This window comes from Ochotona curzoniae, unplaced genomic scaffold (assembly GCF_017591425.1).
Source record: "Ochotona curzoniae isolate NIBS_2020 unplaced genomic scaffold, NIBS_Ocur_1.0 contig_2318, whole genome shotgun sequence".
NCBI classification, from domain to species: Eukaryota; Metazoa; Chordata; class Mammalia; order Lagomorpha; family Ochotonidae; genus Ochotona; species Ochotona curzoniae.
In genome coordinates this window covers 12,486,090-12,501,124 of record NW_024465419.1, presented here as the reverse complement: position 1 = coordinate 12,501,124, position 15,035 = coordinate 12,486,090, and the positions used below count along the sequence as shown (strand labels likewise).

The 15,035-nt window shown below is 38.7% G+C and overlaps 1 protein-coding gene and 1 pseudogene across 4 annotated transcripts in view; one reads left to right on the top strand and one right to left on the bottom strand.

The window, feature by feature from the left end:
• Positions 1 to 15,035, bottom strand: part of VPS13B (vacuolar protein sorting 13 homolog B) — a 595,475-nt gene that overhangs the window by 564,268 nt on the left and 16,172 nt on the right. The gene's annotated exons all lie outside the window — the stretch shown is intronic.
• LOC121151392 lies at positions 11,883 to 12,237 on the top strand (annotated as a pseudogene).

Genomic DNA, 15,035 nt, shown 5'->3' with positions numbered 1-15,035 from the left:
CATTTCAAGTAACATTCATTGCAAACCCCACCCCAATCAAAGTAAAATGAAATAAGAGTAGGCCTGATGCAATGGCTCAGTGGCTAAATCCTCACCTTGAATGTGCCAGGATCCCATATGGGTGCCGATTGGTGCCCTAGCTGCTCCACTTCCCATCCAGCTTCCTGCTTACAGCCTAGGAAAGCAGTCAAGGATGGCACAAAACCTTGGGACCCTGCACCCGTTTAGGTGATCCAGGTAAAGTTCCTGGCTCCTGACTTCAGATCATCTTACCTCCAGCCATGGCGGCCATTTGGGGAGTGACCTAGCAGATCTTTCTCTGTCTCTCCAGCTCTCCATAAATCGGAGCTACCTTTCCAATAAAAATCTTTTTTAAAATCAAATGAAATAAGACTATGGTATTTATTGTTGAAACTAGAATTACTTCTATCAGAATATTTTAGTTCATCTGCTTTTAACCAGCAGTTACCATTTTAGACTATCACATCTTCCTTTTTGCAAGTATCAAGAAACTGTTCTCAAATACACTTGTTAAAATATTTTGAAATAATTTTTAAGCTCAACACATTACAGCTGTATCTTTCTTATTTCAGTTGAAATTTTTCTAAAATTTCTGGCAAATGTATTTCACAGCAAAAGAATGTTTTCCTTGCAGACCACATAGCTATTTTTGAAAATATTGCCTTTTTTTGTCATGAAGTAGGCAAGAACATAATTTCCTTACACAGGTTCCTAACAGAAGGAAAATGTGGCAAACACTGTATATCAATTGATCTACTACTTTCATACTGACAGACCATGGGTTCATGCTACATACTTTTCTCCTCAGCTCTTATAGGGCTTGTCAACTTAAACACTCTCAACTTCCAGATTCACAATGCTGTAAGACGGATGACAAAACTTAAGGACAGGTAGCCAAAACTATCCAAGTCCTTGCTTAAAAACAGAGTAACATACTCTGAACTGAAGGGTGAAAGTAGGAAGTGATCCGACTTAGGCTCTTCATACGTAAGGCATCAAACTCAGCAGGCAGAAAGAACTGACTCATCAGCTTTGAGCACTACAACAATCCTGAAACTGTAAAAGGGACTTGGAAATGTTACAAGGCTCTAAGGGGACATTCATCCCTATCCTCTTTTCACTTACAAACTGGCAACTGTTAGATACTATCAAGAACCTCCAGGAGTAACATTGCACTTCAGAAAATGCCACAAGAAGTCACCAACTCAGAAACATACTTGAGAACAAGAGAAAGGAAACAAACCACCACCCATTACAATAAACATAACATGCATTATTGCCATAGTATGGTTGCACTAACAGTTAATGGGTTGAAAACTTTAATCCCTCAAATCAAACTCATTATGGAATTTAAAGATAAGGCCGTTTAGAGGTAACAGACTAGGCCAGGAGCACCCCCTCCTCTGCCATTCTATCACCTGATCACCTCAAAAGAACAAATAATTACAACTTACAGCTGAGCCCTGAGCAGGTCACATTTTAGCAACAGCTCACTGGGTGCCATATTCTACTGCTGTTATTGCAGTATGTTAAGTCAACACTTCAGATGCCAGCACATCCCATATTAGACTGCTGGTCCAGTCCTCATCTGTCCAGCTCCCTACTAGTAAGCCTCAGAGAAGCATGGCGGCTCAAGTCAAGTGTTGGAGATCCTGCCAGCTAGCTACATGGCAGATCCAGAAGCAGCCAGCCCTGGGCTTTGGCCCCACTCATTCCCAGCCATTGTGGGAAGTAAAGTCGCCAACAGAAACCTCCTGTCTCTCCCTCGAACAAATCTTTATTAAAAGTGATATTGAATTTTTTAAAACAATGTATAAAGATCTTATCAATTTCTGTAAAGTCTTAGATTTCAAAAAATTAAGACTTGCTTTATCAAATAATTTGGGGGGGGGGTCTGTTTTAAGATTTGTTTTTATTGGAAAGGCAGATCTGCAGAGAGGAGGACTTTCATCCACTGGTTCTCTCTCCAAATGGCCACAACAGCCAAAGCTAAAACAATCTGAAGCCAGGAGCCTCTTCCAGGCCCACATGAGTGCAGGGTCACAAGGCTTTGGAGCATTCTGATTTTCCAAGCCACAAAAAGGGAGCTGGATGAGAAACGGAGCCACTGGGACATGAACCGGCGCCCTTACAGAATCCTAGCAGTTGCAAGGATTCAGAACTGAGCCATTGCGCCAGGCCATAGAGAATTTTTTTTTTGTTACATAAAATTAAGATGATCCTTATGCTCATTACAGATTTTTACCCTTTCCGGTAGGGGGGGTGGACAGAAACAGGCAATGCTTTGATTTGCTTTTAATGAAGTAACTTAATTATTACACATTTCTCATTTGACACCTTCTCAGAAACTTGATTTTGGTACCTTTTTCACTTGGCAAAAATGTGGCACACTTTGTATGGGATGTCTAAGTATCTGGAGAAGCAGTGTGGATTTCTCATGTTGAGAGGAAAAATCTAGAGAATGTCTACATTGCCTACATAGGCAGATAATTGAAAAAGGGTTCCCCTAGAGTGAAGAAGATGGAGAGGTCGTTGACTTTTGAATTCTGTGGCTGTCAGCTATCTCATCTCCAGAACATAAGATGGCCCCGGAAGAAGTTGGTCAGGCACTCAGTGAGTCTGCTCTGTTTGGTTTTAAGGAGGTAGAGCAGACACCCAGGAGAAGTATGGGCTCTCCTATCGCACAGTGGGCTGGGAGTAAGTGCAGACCGACATTTCTCCAAAGGTTTTTTTCTGCCCACGTGCAAGGGGAGAAAGAGTTTCATCTTGTGCGGGTGAACTTCCGTCTCTAACTCACCAGGATCCTTTAACCACATTAAACAAAAGGCCAAACAAGCAGAGTTAATTGTACTTGTAGATCATGTGGCAATTGGCTGGGCCCTTCCTGAAGACCTGTGTGCACCTATGAGGCCAACAAGTCTACCCAGATGCCTTTTCGACCTTCACATCTTCCACAGCATGGTCCTGGGAGTTGGTTTCCACCATGTTGACTCGATTCACCATTCCTATATTCTGACACATTTGCCCAAAAAGGTATGTTTGTCAGTAAGCAGCTAGGTAGGAGTGAGGGTCACAAAGAACTGGCTGCTATTGATGTCCAGCCCTGTACTACCATTCCAAGAATTCCAACCCTAACAAATTCCTAGTCTGGATGAAGTTCATCTTCCAAATGTTTCCCATGGATGGATGCAACACCATGATCTATTCCTGTTGGGTCATGCCTAGATCATCAAATCTTTGACGATTCTGTGGAACTTGGTATTGTCATAGTAATCTTGACAAGTCATCTCAGCAAAAGTTGCATAAGTCTTTGGAGTATACTTTTAGTACAGCTCCAGAAAAGTGTTTCCAACTCTGGCCTCCAAGGAAATACTCAACAACTGTCAGGAATCAGGGAATCATTACCACGCTGAAGCTAGCAATCCTTTTCTATCTGACCAGGAAATAAGATCCAGACAAACCAGATTCAACATGTAATTTTGAAAAAGTATCCTTTCCTTTTTTTCTCCAATTTTTACTGAACAGTCAAAGACAAATCTAGGTTTTGTCAGACAGCCAGACAAAGCTAGGTTTAAGAATAAAATGGTGGATGCAATTTTAAACACATGGATTTCCAGTAAAAACACAATATAACTGCCCAAAGCAAGCAGTGCAGCAAAACATGTTAAGCCTCCACTGTGACATAAGCATCCTATATGGGTGCCATTTCAAGACCTGTTTTACTTTGATTTATCTCCCTTCAAATGCACCTGGTGAAGCAGCAAATGGTCCAAATACTTAGGCCTCTGCAACACGTGGGAGACCCAAAAGAATCTCCGAGTTCCTGGCTTCGGTCTGATCTAGAGCCAGCTGTTAAGATCATTTAGGGAGTGAATCAGCTGATGAAACCTCAATATCCCTCTGCCGCTATGTAACTCCACCTTTTAAACAAAAGTCTTGTTAAAAATATTAAAAGGAAAAGCAAAAAATAAAGGAACAGGGAAGGTATTAGAATGGGCAGGAGTAAGGAATGGATGGGAAGTATCAGTTATGCTCTTAAACCTATGTATATGGAATACATGAAATCTGTTCACCTTATATAATTTTTAATTGAATTACATGAAATGCAAGTAACCTAAACAGTTTAACAAACTGCCCAACTATTAAGACCCAAATATAGTTTGACTACAGGAAACTCAATGAGGGTAACTCAGTATAGTTTTTAAACAGACATCTTAACTTCCAAAAAGAAACAAGTTGAACAAAATACAAAGCCAGCAATATCATTCTAAGTCATCCAAACAGAAATCAGAGAATCATGGCAAGTGATGGGCTGAAAGAAATTCTCCCAAAAAAGAAAATTTGAGAAACAGGTGACATTCCTTAGCAAATCCAGCACATTCTTAGAATTAATAATTCCGGGCCCATGGTGTGGCCTAGTGGCTAAATTCCTCACCTTGAACGTGCCGGGTTCCCATATGGCACCGGTTCCAGTCCCAGCAGCTCCACTTCCCACCAAGCTCCCTGCCTGTGGCGTGGGAAAGCAGTCAAGTACAGTCCAAAGCCTTGGGCCCCTGCACCTGCGTGGGAGACCCAGAGTAGATCTTGGTTCCCAGCTTCGGATCAGTGCAGCACCAGCCATTGTGCTCACTTGGGGAGTGAATCATCAGACAGAAGATCTTCCTCTGTCTCTCCTACTCTCTGTATATCTGACTTTGCAATGAAGATAAATAAATCTTCAAAATAAATGAAAGAATTAACAATTCTGCTTAAACTCTTCCCAAAAAAACTGAGAAAGGAATAGTTACCATTACATTTTATAAGAGCCCTTATACCTTAGTTGGCATTTTGACACAATGGTTAAAGCATTCTATTTGGACACTAGTTCAAATCCCCGCTGCTCCACTTCGGATCCAGCTCCCCATTAATATGTCTGGGAAATAAGCAGAAAATGGCCCAAGTTCTTGAGCCCCTGAACCCACATGGGAGATGCAGCTGAAATTCTTGGCTCCTAGATTTCATCTGGCTTCACTCTGGCCGTTGCTGCCATTCTGGCTGTGTACCAGCAGATGAATGATCTCTGTCCCTCCCCATCTCTAACTCTACCTTTCAAATGAGTAAAACACATCTTTGGGGGAAAAAACGGACCATGATACTAAAGAGAAAGATACCACAAGAAAATAAAAATGTTTACCTTTATGAGCATTAATGGAAAGATATCAACAAAGGAATAGATTTAATTCAACACAGCAGATTGAAAAGATTATAGGGGCCCGGCACAGTAGCCTAGCAGCTAAAGTCCTCACCTTGCATGAGCTAGATCCTCTATGGACATGCCGGTTCTAATCCCAGCAGCTCCATATCCCATCTAGCTCCCTGCTTGAGGCCTGGGAAAGCAGTCAAGGAAAGCCTTGAGACTCTGCACCCACATGGGAGACCCAGAAGCAGCTTCTGGCTCCTGGCTTCATATAGGCTCAGTTCCAGCCATTGCAGCCCCTTGGGAACTTAACTAGTGGATGGAAGATTATCCACTAGTTTCCCTCTCTCTGTAAATCTGATCTTTAAATAAAAATAAATATATCTTAAAATTAACAAAAAAAGATTATACACCAAAAAGAAGTGGAACCCATCCCAAGATACAAGAATCATTCAAAATAAAAGGAGTGGGGGAGGACAAACACTATATAGCCTGCTTCTGTCGCGGCTATTTGACATTGTAGGTAAGTTTCTTTCCAGAAAAATCATACAAAGGGTACCCACATTGGAAGGGCAAAGCAAAAATTTCTCAGATACATTTTTGCATTAAAAAGTTATATAAATTTGATAAAATTACTAGAGTTAATAAATGAGAGAAGAAAGAATAATTCCATTAAGCAGCAGGGGCTTACTCAAGGCCCTGGGCTCCTGCACTCATGGAGGAACCCGGAGGAAGCTCCTGGTTCGTACCTTCAGACCAAACATACTCTAGCCATTGCAACCATTTGGGGAGTGAATCAGCACATGAAAGATCTCTCCCTCCATCATTTTGACAATCAAGTAAATAATATATACATTAAAAAAACTATATTTACAATAATATTCAAAATAACAAAATTTAGGAATCAATTTTACTGTAACACATGCTGAAAGAAATTAGAGATAACCGAAACCAACAGAAAGACAGCACACAGGCATGGGCCTAGATGTAACTCAGTATGATAAAACAGTCCACAGAATCTGTACAAACCCTATCAAAATCCAGTGGCACTTTTAGAACTTTTAAAGCCAATCTTCAAATTCAAACAAAGCTGCAAAAAGTCCCAAATAGTCACAAGATTTTTGAAAAATATAAAATACAAAAACTCATACTTCATTTCAAAATTTACTACAAGCCACTATTTATGAAAACAATACAGTTCCAGCTTAAGAACACACACAGAGCAAGAGAATGATACTGAAAAATCAGAAATTAAAATGGACTAAATGATTTTCAGTAAGGATAATATTACTGTTCAATGGACAAAGAAGAACCTCTGCAACAAAAATTGCTCAAAAAATGGATAATCAGAGGCAGAAGATGAAGGTGGGGCCAAAACATTTTACATAAACTCATCATTATATTAACAAATTTAGTTCATTTTAGATTACCTGTTTACATGTAAGAACTAAAATTTAACACAGGGACAAACCTTTAACACCCAAGACATTTCAATGGATTCTTAGATATAACATCAAAAGAAATAGCATTGCAAGAAGGAAAACAGATCAAGTGGGTTTCATTAAGATTAGGAGGTCTATATCAAACACTGAAAAATGTGACAAAATCTACAGAATGTTTGAAAACCACACATCTAAGAACATAGTAAACATTAGATATAAAGAACTCTTAAAACTCAAAATGACAAATGAATTTTTAAAAAGGCAAAAGATCTGAAATCCATTTAAAATGGGTACTATTCAACGGGTAAAAAAAGAAAATGTAACAATGTAGAGAAACATCCTCTTGTGCAACTGATGGGAATGCAACATTGTACAGGTGTTACATAAAACATGGCAATTTCTCAAAGACCACGGTACAATCCAACAGTTCCAGGAACTGAAAAGGGCCAGCATACCAGTACAGTAGGTTAAGTCACCATTGGCAAGCATTCCCTAAGAGACAAAGTTAAAACAGTGTTTGCTGGGGAAGGGAAGAATGTGAAATTATTTATTTGATGAGGGTTTCAGTTTGAAATTTGAAAAACAGTTCTGGAGGTCCTAACAAAGTTGATAAAGCAGACTTGCACACTACAAAGTAATTCAAGAGGCAGGCATTTCACTCTAGTCACTGGTTTAAGACACCCATAATCCATGACAGAGTGCCTGCGTTTGAGGACTGGTTCTGCTCCTCAGTTCAGCTTCCTGCCAGTGCACATCCTGGGAGGCAGCAGATTAGGCTTGAGTAGATGGGTATCTGCCACCCACTTAGGAGTCCCAGACTAAATCTACAGAAGCTAGCTAGCGATGAGAGAATGCTATCTTTCTGCTCAAAATAAGACGATTCTGTAACAAAGAAAGCTTTATTTGCCTACTGCAATAGAGTACATATTTGTGAAGTCTTTTTTCACCGAAGATCTTTTTCACGCAAATCAAAACAGATATTTGATTATACGTTTGATCTAACTTGATCTATCAGAGACCAAAGAGGAAAAAAAAAAAAAAACAAAAGGTGAATCTACAGAAAGTACTAAGGGAACACTACATAAAATGCTATTAAGTATAAAAACATGCCACTTTTCAAGTCACCTACACCTACAGATTATCAAACCCAGACAATCTTTTCTATTACTTGAAACTGAGCCAATCTCGAAGGTGTTCCACACTTTTCCCAGAGAGTTACAAAGAACTGCGTTCCCAACTCATACAAATGTAAATATGGTAAAGCAAAGTAAAGCAAACATACTGCATATGACTTTCTCAAACTCAAACCAGTTTTTTTTTCCAATAAATCTACAGATGGTAGTTTAAAGAAACAGCTTTTCTCAAACACCTATAACTCTTGCACATCTGAGGAATATCTTGGAGGAAATTACTTTTGTGCTAAAAGTAGCTTAGAAGATAATGCAACCACATGTGATAGGAAATTAGATAATATATTGTAGAAAAACCTAAACTATTAAGGAGCCAAAATTTCATTAAAAACAAAATGGTTTGCCAGTTTGACTTAAAATGCTTAAGGATGTGTATAGGACAAAGAAAACTAATTTTGGAATCAAATACTAAGTGTATAAACATTTTTACTTCTACAGTTTAAATTCTCCTTGAGCCTACAGGTACATGAGATTAAAAACACTTGAGATTTTGCAGACTTAGCAGATCATTCCATCATCTGAAAGAATTCTAAAAATTAACAAGAGTTACACGCTAAATAAAAGAAATGAGGGATAGAGGATCTCCTATGTTTCTAAATCATGAAAATGTTTTGAAAAAGATAAATTTTTAAAAAATTAGATGAGGCCAGTGTTGTGGCACAGCAAGCTAAGCCAATAATGCAACACTGGTATCCCATCTGAGCACACTGCTCCACTTTCCACCCAGTTCCCTACTAATATTCCTGGGAAAGCCACTCAAGATGACCCAAGTACTTGGACCCCTGCCACAACCATGAAACAATGATATTTAATTCATGGCTTTAGCCTGGCCAGCCCAGGTTGTTGCAGAAATTTGGGGAGTGAATAAATGGATAGAAGATTCATTCTCCTCTCTCTCCCACCCCTGCTGTATCTCAAACTTTCAAATAATTTTTTTAACCTACATGAAGCTTGCAGAAATAATCTTAAAACAAGTTTAAAAGGAGAAAAGCAGTGAGAATATATAGCTGAACAAAATTTGTTCTCCTGGAAATTCAAACTGCTTCTCTTATTAGTATTTATATTTCAACCTACCTGTGGAAAGTAAGCTTAGATTTTTCTTTACATTAACTACCAAAACATTCAAGATCTACATTAGAAATAGGGCTATGAACCAAAATGAACACTTCATTTATCAGATGACTTTGGCATGTACCCATTTCAGAAGCAGATTCATCTATTTACTTAAAACAGTTTCACCAAAATAAGTAATGTAACATCAGACAAAAGTAGTAACTTGGTTTATAGCCCTCTCTCACCCAGGACATTAAGAGGCATTTATAACCAGTACCATCTCTCTACAAGGGAACTTCGTAAAGATCACAGAAAATAAAATTACAGGGATGGGCACTGGGTCTATAATGGGATATTTTTTAATGAACAGTTTCAACTTTACAAACTGGTTAGAGTTCTAGAAGTCAATGATGGCAACGGCTGCACAATGTTGACTTGGGTATTCTGAAGAACAAGCACTTGGTCCAGTGAGTAACCTGCCAATTGGGATGCCCACAAACCATGTGAAGCACCAAGATGGAACTCCCAACCCTTGGAACTCATTCCTGCATCCTGCTATTGCCTGGGAAGCTGGAATGATGGCTCAAGTAACTGGCTTCCTGCCAACCATGTGAGAGACCTGAATTGAGTTTCCCAGGCCCAGTTTCACACTCCTCATTCCCACTGCACTGAGTGTTGCGGATACCAGGGGAGTAAACCAGCATATCAGGGCTGTTCCACTCTCTGTTGCTGAAATAAATTGTTTTCTCTTTCAACATTTATTCATCAGAGAGCTAGAGACAGACCTTCCAAACACTGGTTCACTTACTACATGACTACAATGGCTTTGGCTTGGCCCGACCTTGGCCAACAGCTTCTGTAAGGTCTCCCTCAAGACTGTCAGGGACCCAAACATTTGTGCCATCTTCTTTTGCGTTTCCAGGCACATTAGCAGGGAGCTGGATCAGAAATGGGACAGCTGGGATATAAATTGGCATCCACATGGGCTGCCAACAACGCCACACTTCTGTTCCTAACTGCTGAAATAAATTTGGAAAAGAAGAAAGCTAAGTTTGTTTTGGTGTAAAAATATTTGGAATTCTTGCATATAGTAGTTCTTGGAAAATGTCGATTATAGGAAAAATGCTGGAGCATGCTGGAAAGGGTTCTGCTGAAAGTTCTTGGAAAATGCTGTTTATAGAAGAAACTGCAAATTTCTTATAATTTTATCTTTCAAATCCATTTTTCCATGGGCCTTTCTGAAGTACCAACTCTTCTGCATCACTTTATTTTAAAAGCTTTTATAGATGCATACAGATTTTTTTATGAAAGGCAGAGAGACAGATACCTCCCATCCATTAGTTCCCTCCCCAAATGCCTGCAACAGCAGCCAGGCCTGGGCTGAGCTGAAGCCAAAGCTGGGAACTCAATCCCAGGGTCCTGTGTGGCGGAAACGGCTGAACTGAGCCCTCAACTGCTGCCTCCCAGGGTGTACATAACCAGGAAGCAGGAATTAGGTGCCGAGCCAGGATTCAAATCTAATATGCGATGTGAGTATCCCAAGGTCGTGCCTCAATCACTGTACTAAACCCCAAACACCCTCTCATTACTTGCTTTTGACACCGGAACAACTCTTTTTTAAAGATTCTTCTTATTATTTTTTATTGGAAAGGTGGATATACAGAGAGGAGAGACAGAGAAGAAGATCTTCTGTCCGATGATTCACTCTCCAAGTGAGCGCAATGGTCAATGCCATGCCGATCTGAAGCCAGGAGCCTCTTCCGGGTCTCCCACGCAGGGGCAGGGTCCCAAAGCTTTGGGCCATCCTTGACTGCTTTCCCAGGCCACAGGCAGGGAGCTGGATGCGAAGTGGAGCTGCCAGGATTAGAACCAGCGCTCATATAGGATCCCAGGCGTGCAAGGCGAGGAGGACCTTAACCACTTGCGCCACCGCGCCGAGCCCAACTCACTTGTGTCTGAATTCAACACTAGGGAACATTCTAAAGTTTTGCAACTACATTTGTTGCGCCTTTGCAGAATTCTCCATTCACTTTGGGCAAAAGCTCGGAAGCCCTACTTGCCAATCTTATTTCATCATTCCAAATACAATGCCAGAAACAAGAACTCAAAGTCTAAAGTGTATAGGTAACAGATACAGCCTTTGGTTAGGAATTGTTCAGCAACACACTCAACCCAAGACATTCATCCAATTAGACTGCAAACACATGAAGCTAAAATTACAAAGTTTATTAACAATTATGTAGTCTGAGTTCTTACACAAGCGCAAGTGCCACACTACTCATCCCTTTCACAACACACAGGGTTTTCCCTAGTGGAAGCAAACATACCACCCACAAATTCGGGAAACACTTCTCTCCAAGTTATGAACAAAGTTATATGCAGAATATAGACGAAGATATTACAATCATTAACTGATACCGGTGGAAATGAGAGAACCAATAAATGTAAAATAAGTTCCACATTCAATATCAGCAATTCTAAACCCCATATGAATTTATGAAAATATATGCAGTTGGACCCAGCACAATGGCTCAGGAGCTAAATTCTCACCTTGCACACACTGTGATACCATAAAAAATATATAGACAGTGAATCAAATCAATCCAGTTTCCTTTATGAAGCTTAAAGGTCTTTTTCATCTCATGATTACACTAACACCACCAGTATTTCTAGCATATTAGGGCTACACGCAGTTTCTCTACTTCACAGATGAGACTCAGAGGCTGAACAAGAGGCGTGCACAGTGAAATCTAAGCTGTCATTCGTGTTTCAACTCTTTAGATTGCACTAGCACAACATAATACACCATGAGCCAATTTGTTCTCTAAAGTCCAAAAAGGAGAGAAACTGTTCACCACTATAAAGTCCAAATGATCTAAAGGTAAGGACACAATTGGCATATATCACTCTCCAAGCACAGAGCAATCAGCCAATATTTTGTAAGTGAAATTTCAATTAAAAAGATAATTCAAAGTGGTTCTTCCAGGATAGTGTTTAGAAATGATCAGAGTGGCCCAGTATTTGACACATTGTGGGTAAATTTCCTACAATACAGCCGCTAACAAAACTACACTGTCCCAAACTGGTACTACAATTGTTTACCTTTATGCTCAGAAAGCACCAAAATCTGCATGTGGTGTGTGCCCAAGCAGACTTTGAGAGAGTCATGCAGTGAGATCAACTGATAAGACTATGTAAAACAAAAACATATCAGCAGAGCCTATGGTTGTTCCATGTGTGTTCAACATGTCTGTGATGGGAAAGACTGCTGGCACACTTTTCTATTAAGGAGCAGAAAATGGTTGTAAAAGTATTGAAGGCAGAAGCACAGAGTCAGGGCAACATTTTAAAGTAATGAAACTTCTGAGAAATTAAGAACAAAGTAAGTCAGAGTGGATTTTAAGGTGGACTTTATTTCAAACACCAATAACTTGTTCACAACCAACCCAATTCTAAAAACTTCTATAATTAAAACTGATGGCAAAGTGTCACCAAAAATGATGAAGTCAGTTATAGATGCTTGAGTTTTTTAATCAAGAATATCCTAGCATTACCTTCCAGTTGATTGTAGATACGACAACCAACAATATTAATGGAATTAAATCAAATTTTGGAAACTAAGACACAACTTATCAAGGCACTGAATAATTTTGTATTTCTGGAATGATCTATCTAGACCATATCTTATATTTATCTATTCATCATGTTCTAATATATTTCCCAGACTTAACTAATAACAGGGATTTTTTTCTTCATGTACCAATCTTCAGATATCTATAGTCTTAAGACACCAGCACTTAATCTATATAATACATCCCAGTTTTTGTTTAGAAAATTCATTTTTGTTGTGATTCTATAATGTAATAACTGAAATAATTTAAATATGGGGTCAGTGTTACTAATACATACAATTTAATTATGTAATACACTAAAGCTTAAAATTTGAAGATAAACCATTTTTGATGTTCCATATGTAATATTCTACTCAGAATTTAATTCAAATTACTAACATGAATTACAAGTATTATTCTCCAAGGGTATATACTACTAAATTTGTCCACATGTCATCTGCAATTTTCAAAACACCTTTCTATGGCAAAATTTTAAACATCTGTAAGAATACTTGTTTGGAGAATGGTTAATATGACATTTGACCTTTTGCTGTACACACCACAAAATTTAAGTCTCAAACACCACATTGACAGGAAATCTCATCATTCCTGCAGTAGTCATCTGCATTGTTCAATATCAAGTATTAATTCAAACTTATACTAAAATCATGTGGCATAATTATAGACGCTGCAGAAAAATATTTGTAATTCGCCACTGTTTCAATGTATTTCTTATGGAACATCTGGCCTTGAAACTTTAGCATTTCCACTGAAAAAGTACTTAGTGTCTGGATTTTTCTGTCCTTTCAATATGGAACACTACATGGGTGGTATAACCAAATCCAGACTTTAAAAAAAAATGCCACTAACAGATGATTAAGACCAACTTAACTATTACCAGGTACAAATGTAAACTACATTATTAAATCTTTTAAATATCAAGGTTGATAAAATAAATTTTCACAGGAACATAACACTGGTCTATTTCTTTTAGAAACTGTATTAGGTATGTTAAATGGATACTACTTGTACAAGTTTAGAATCAAAAATTTTCACAAATAGAAAAAAGATGCATGCTTAAATTAGCAAACAATTTTAACAGTTCATAAATAATCCTAATTTCACAGCAATTGAAATTATATTTAGGATATACTAACTGCTTTGTTATGAAAGGAGTCATTTTAACATTAATCAACTTCATTCTACACAGCCTTCTTTAAACTCAGACTTAAGTATTAAATACTAAGGTAGAATATAAAGGAATGAAAGACATTTTTCTGCAACGTAACAATGAAAACATCTTCACAAAATGCTACTGTCCTGACTTATTTGCTTTCCAGATCAGACAAACTGTGAAGTAAGTTCCTTAAAGCCATGACAACACATCTGCAAAGTAATTCACAAAAAGTGTAAAATGGAACTCATGACGGCCAGCAGCTAATCCTCACCTTGCATCCACTGGGATCCCATATGGGCACCAGTTCGTGACTCAGCTATTATACTGTCTATCCAGCTCCCTGCTTGTTGCCAGGAAGAGTAGAGGACAGCCCAAACCTTGGGACTCCACACCTAGGTGAGAAACCCAGAAGCTCCTGGCTTTGGATTGGCTCAGCTCATCATTACAGTCACTTGGGGGCAAACTAGTGGATGGAAGATCTTTCTGTCCCATTTCTCCATAAATCTGACCTGCTTTTCCAATAGAAATAAATCTTTTAAAAAATTTTTTAATTTTTCAGATTTTGATTCTAAAACATCAAAAACAATGAAATTTGATGTAAAAGCAAATACGTTTTCATTTTTCTGAAACTTAGCATACAAATATTTTTATATAGCTATGCCACATAAATAAAATTTTCAAAAAATCAAAACTTTCAATGTAAAAACTGGATTCAGGGCTGGCATAGGGACACTGCAGGTTAATCCTCAACCCACAACATCAGCATCCCATATGGGCATCAGTTCAAGTCCTGGTTTCCACTTCCCAACTCAGCTTCCTGCTAATAGTCTGGGAAAGCAGCCGAGAATGGCTCAAGTGCTTAGGCTCTTGTACTCACATGGGAGACGTAGAAAAAGCTTCTGGCTCCCAGCTCAGACTGATCCAGCTCTGGTCATTATAGCCATGTAGGCAGTGAACCAAAAACTCTCTCCCTCTCTCTTTCTCTATAACTGACTTTGAAGCTAAACTTTAGAATCTTAAATTTAAAAAAAAAAAAAAAAAAAACTGGACTCAATCTACTTACAGTGTAGATAGTTAATAAGCAATCTATATGACCCGCAAAGGAATATAATCAATTAAGTATAATTAATCTGAAAACCTCCTACAGATGCTTTACATAAATTTAAAACACATTTTTGCAAACAGCTATGTATAAGATAGTGGGTTAAGACACTAATTGCAACACAAGCATCCTACATGGGTGCTGGTTACTGTCCCACCTACCCCACCTCAGATCCTGCTCCCTACTAAAGGCCTGGGGAAAACAGCAGCAGATGGCACAACTGTTTGAACCTGTACTACCCACATGGGAAATCCATAGGAAGC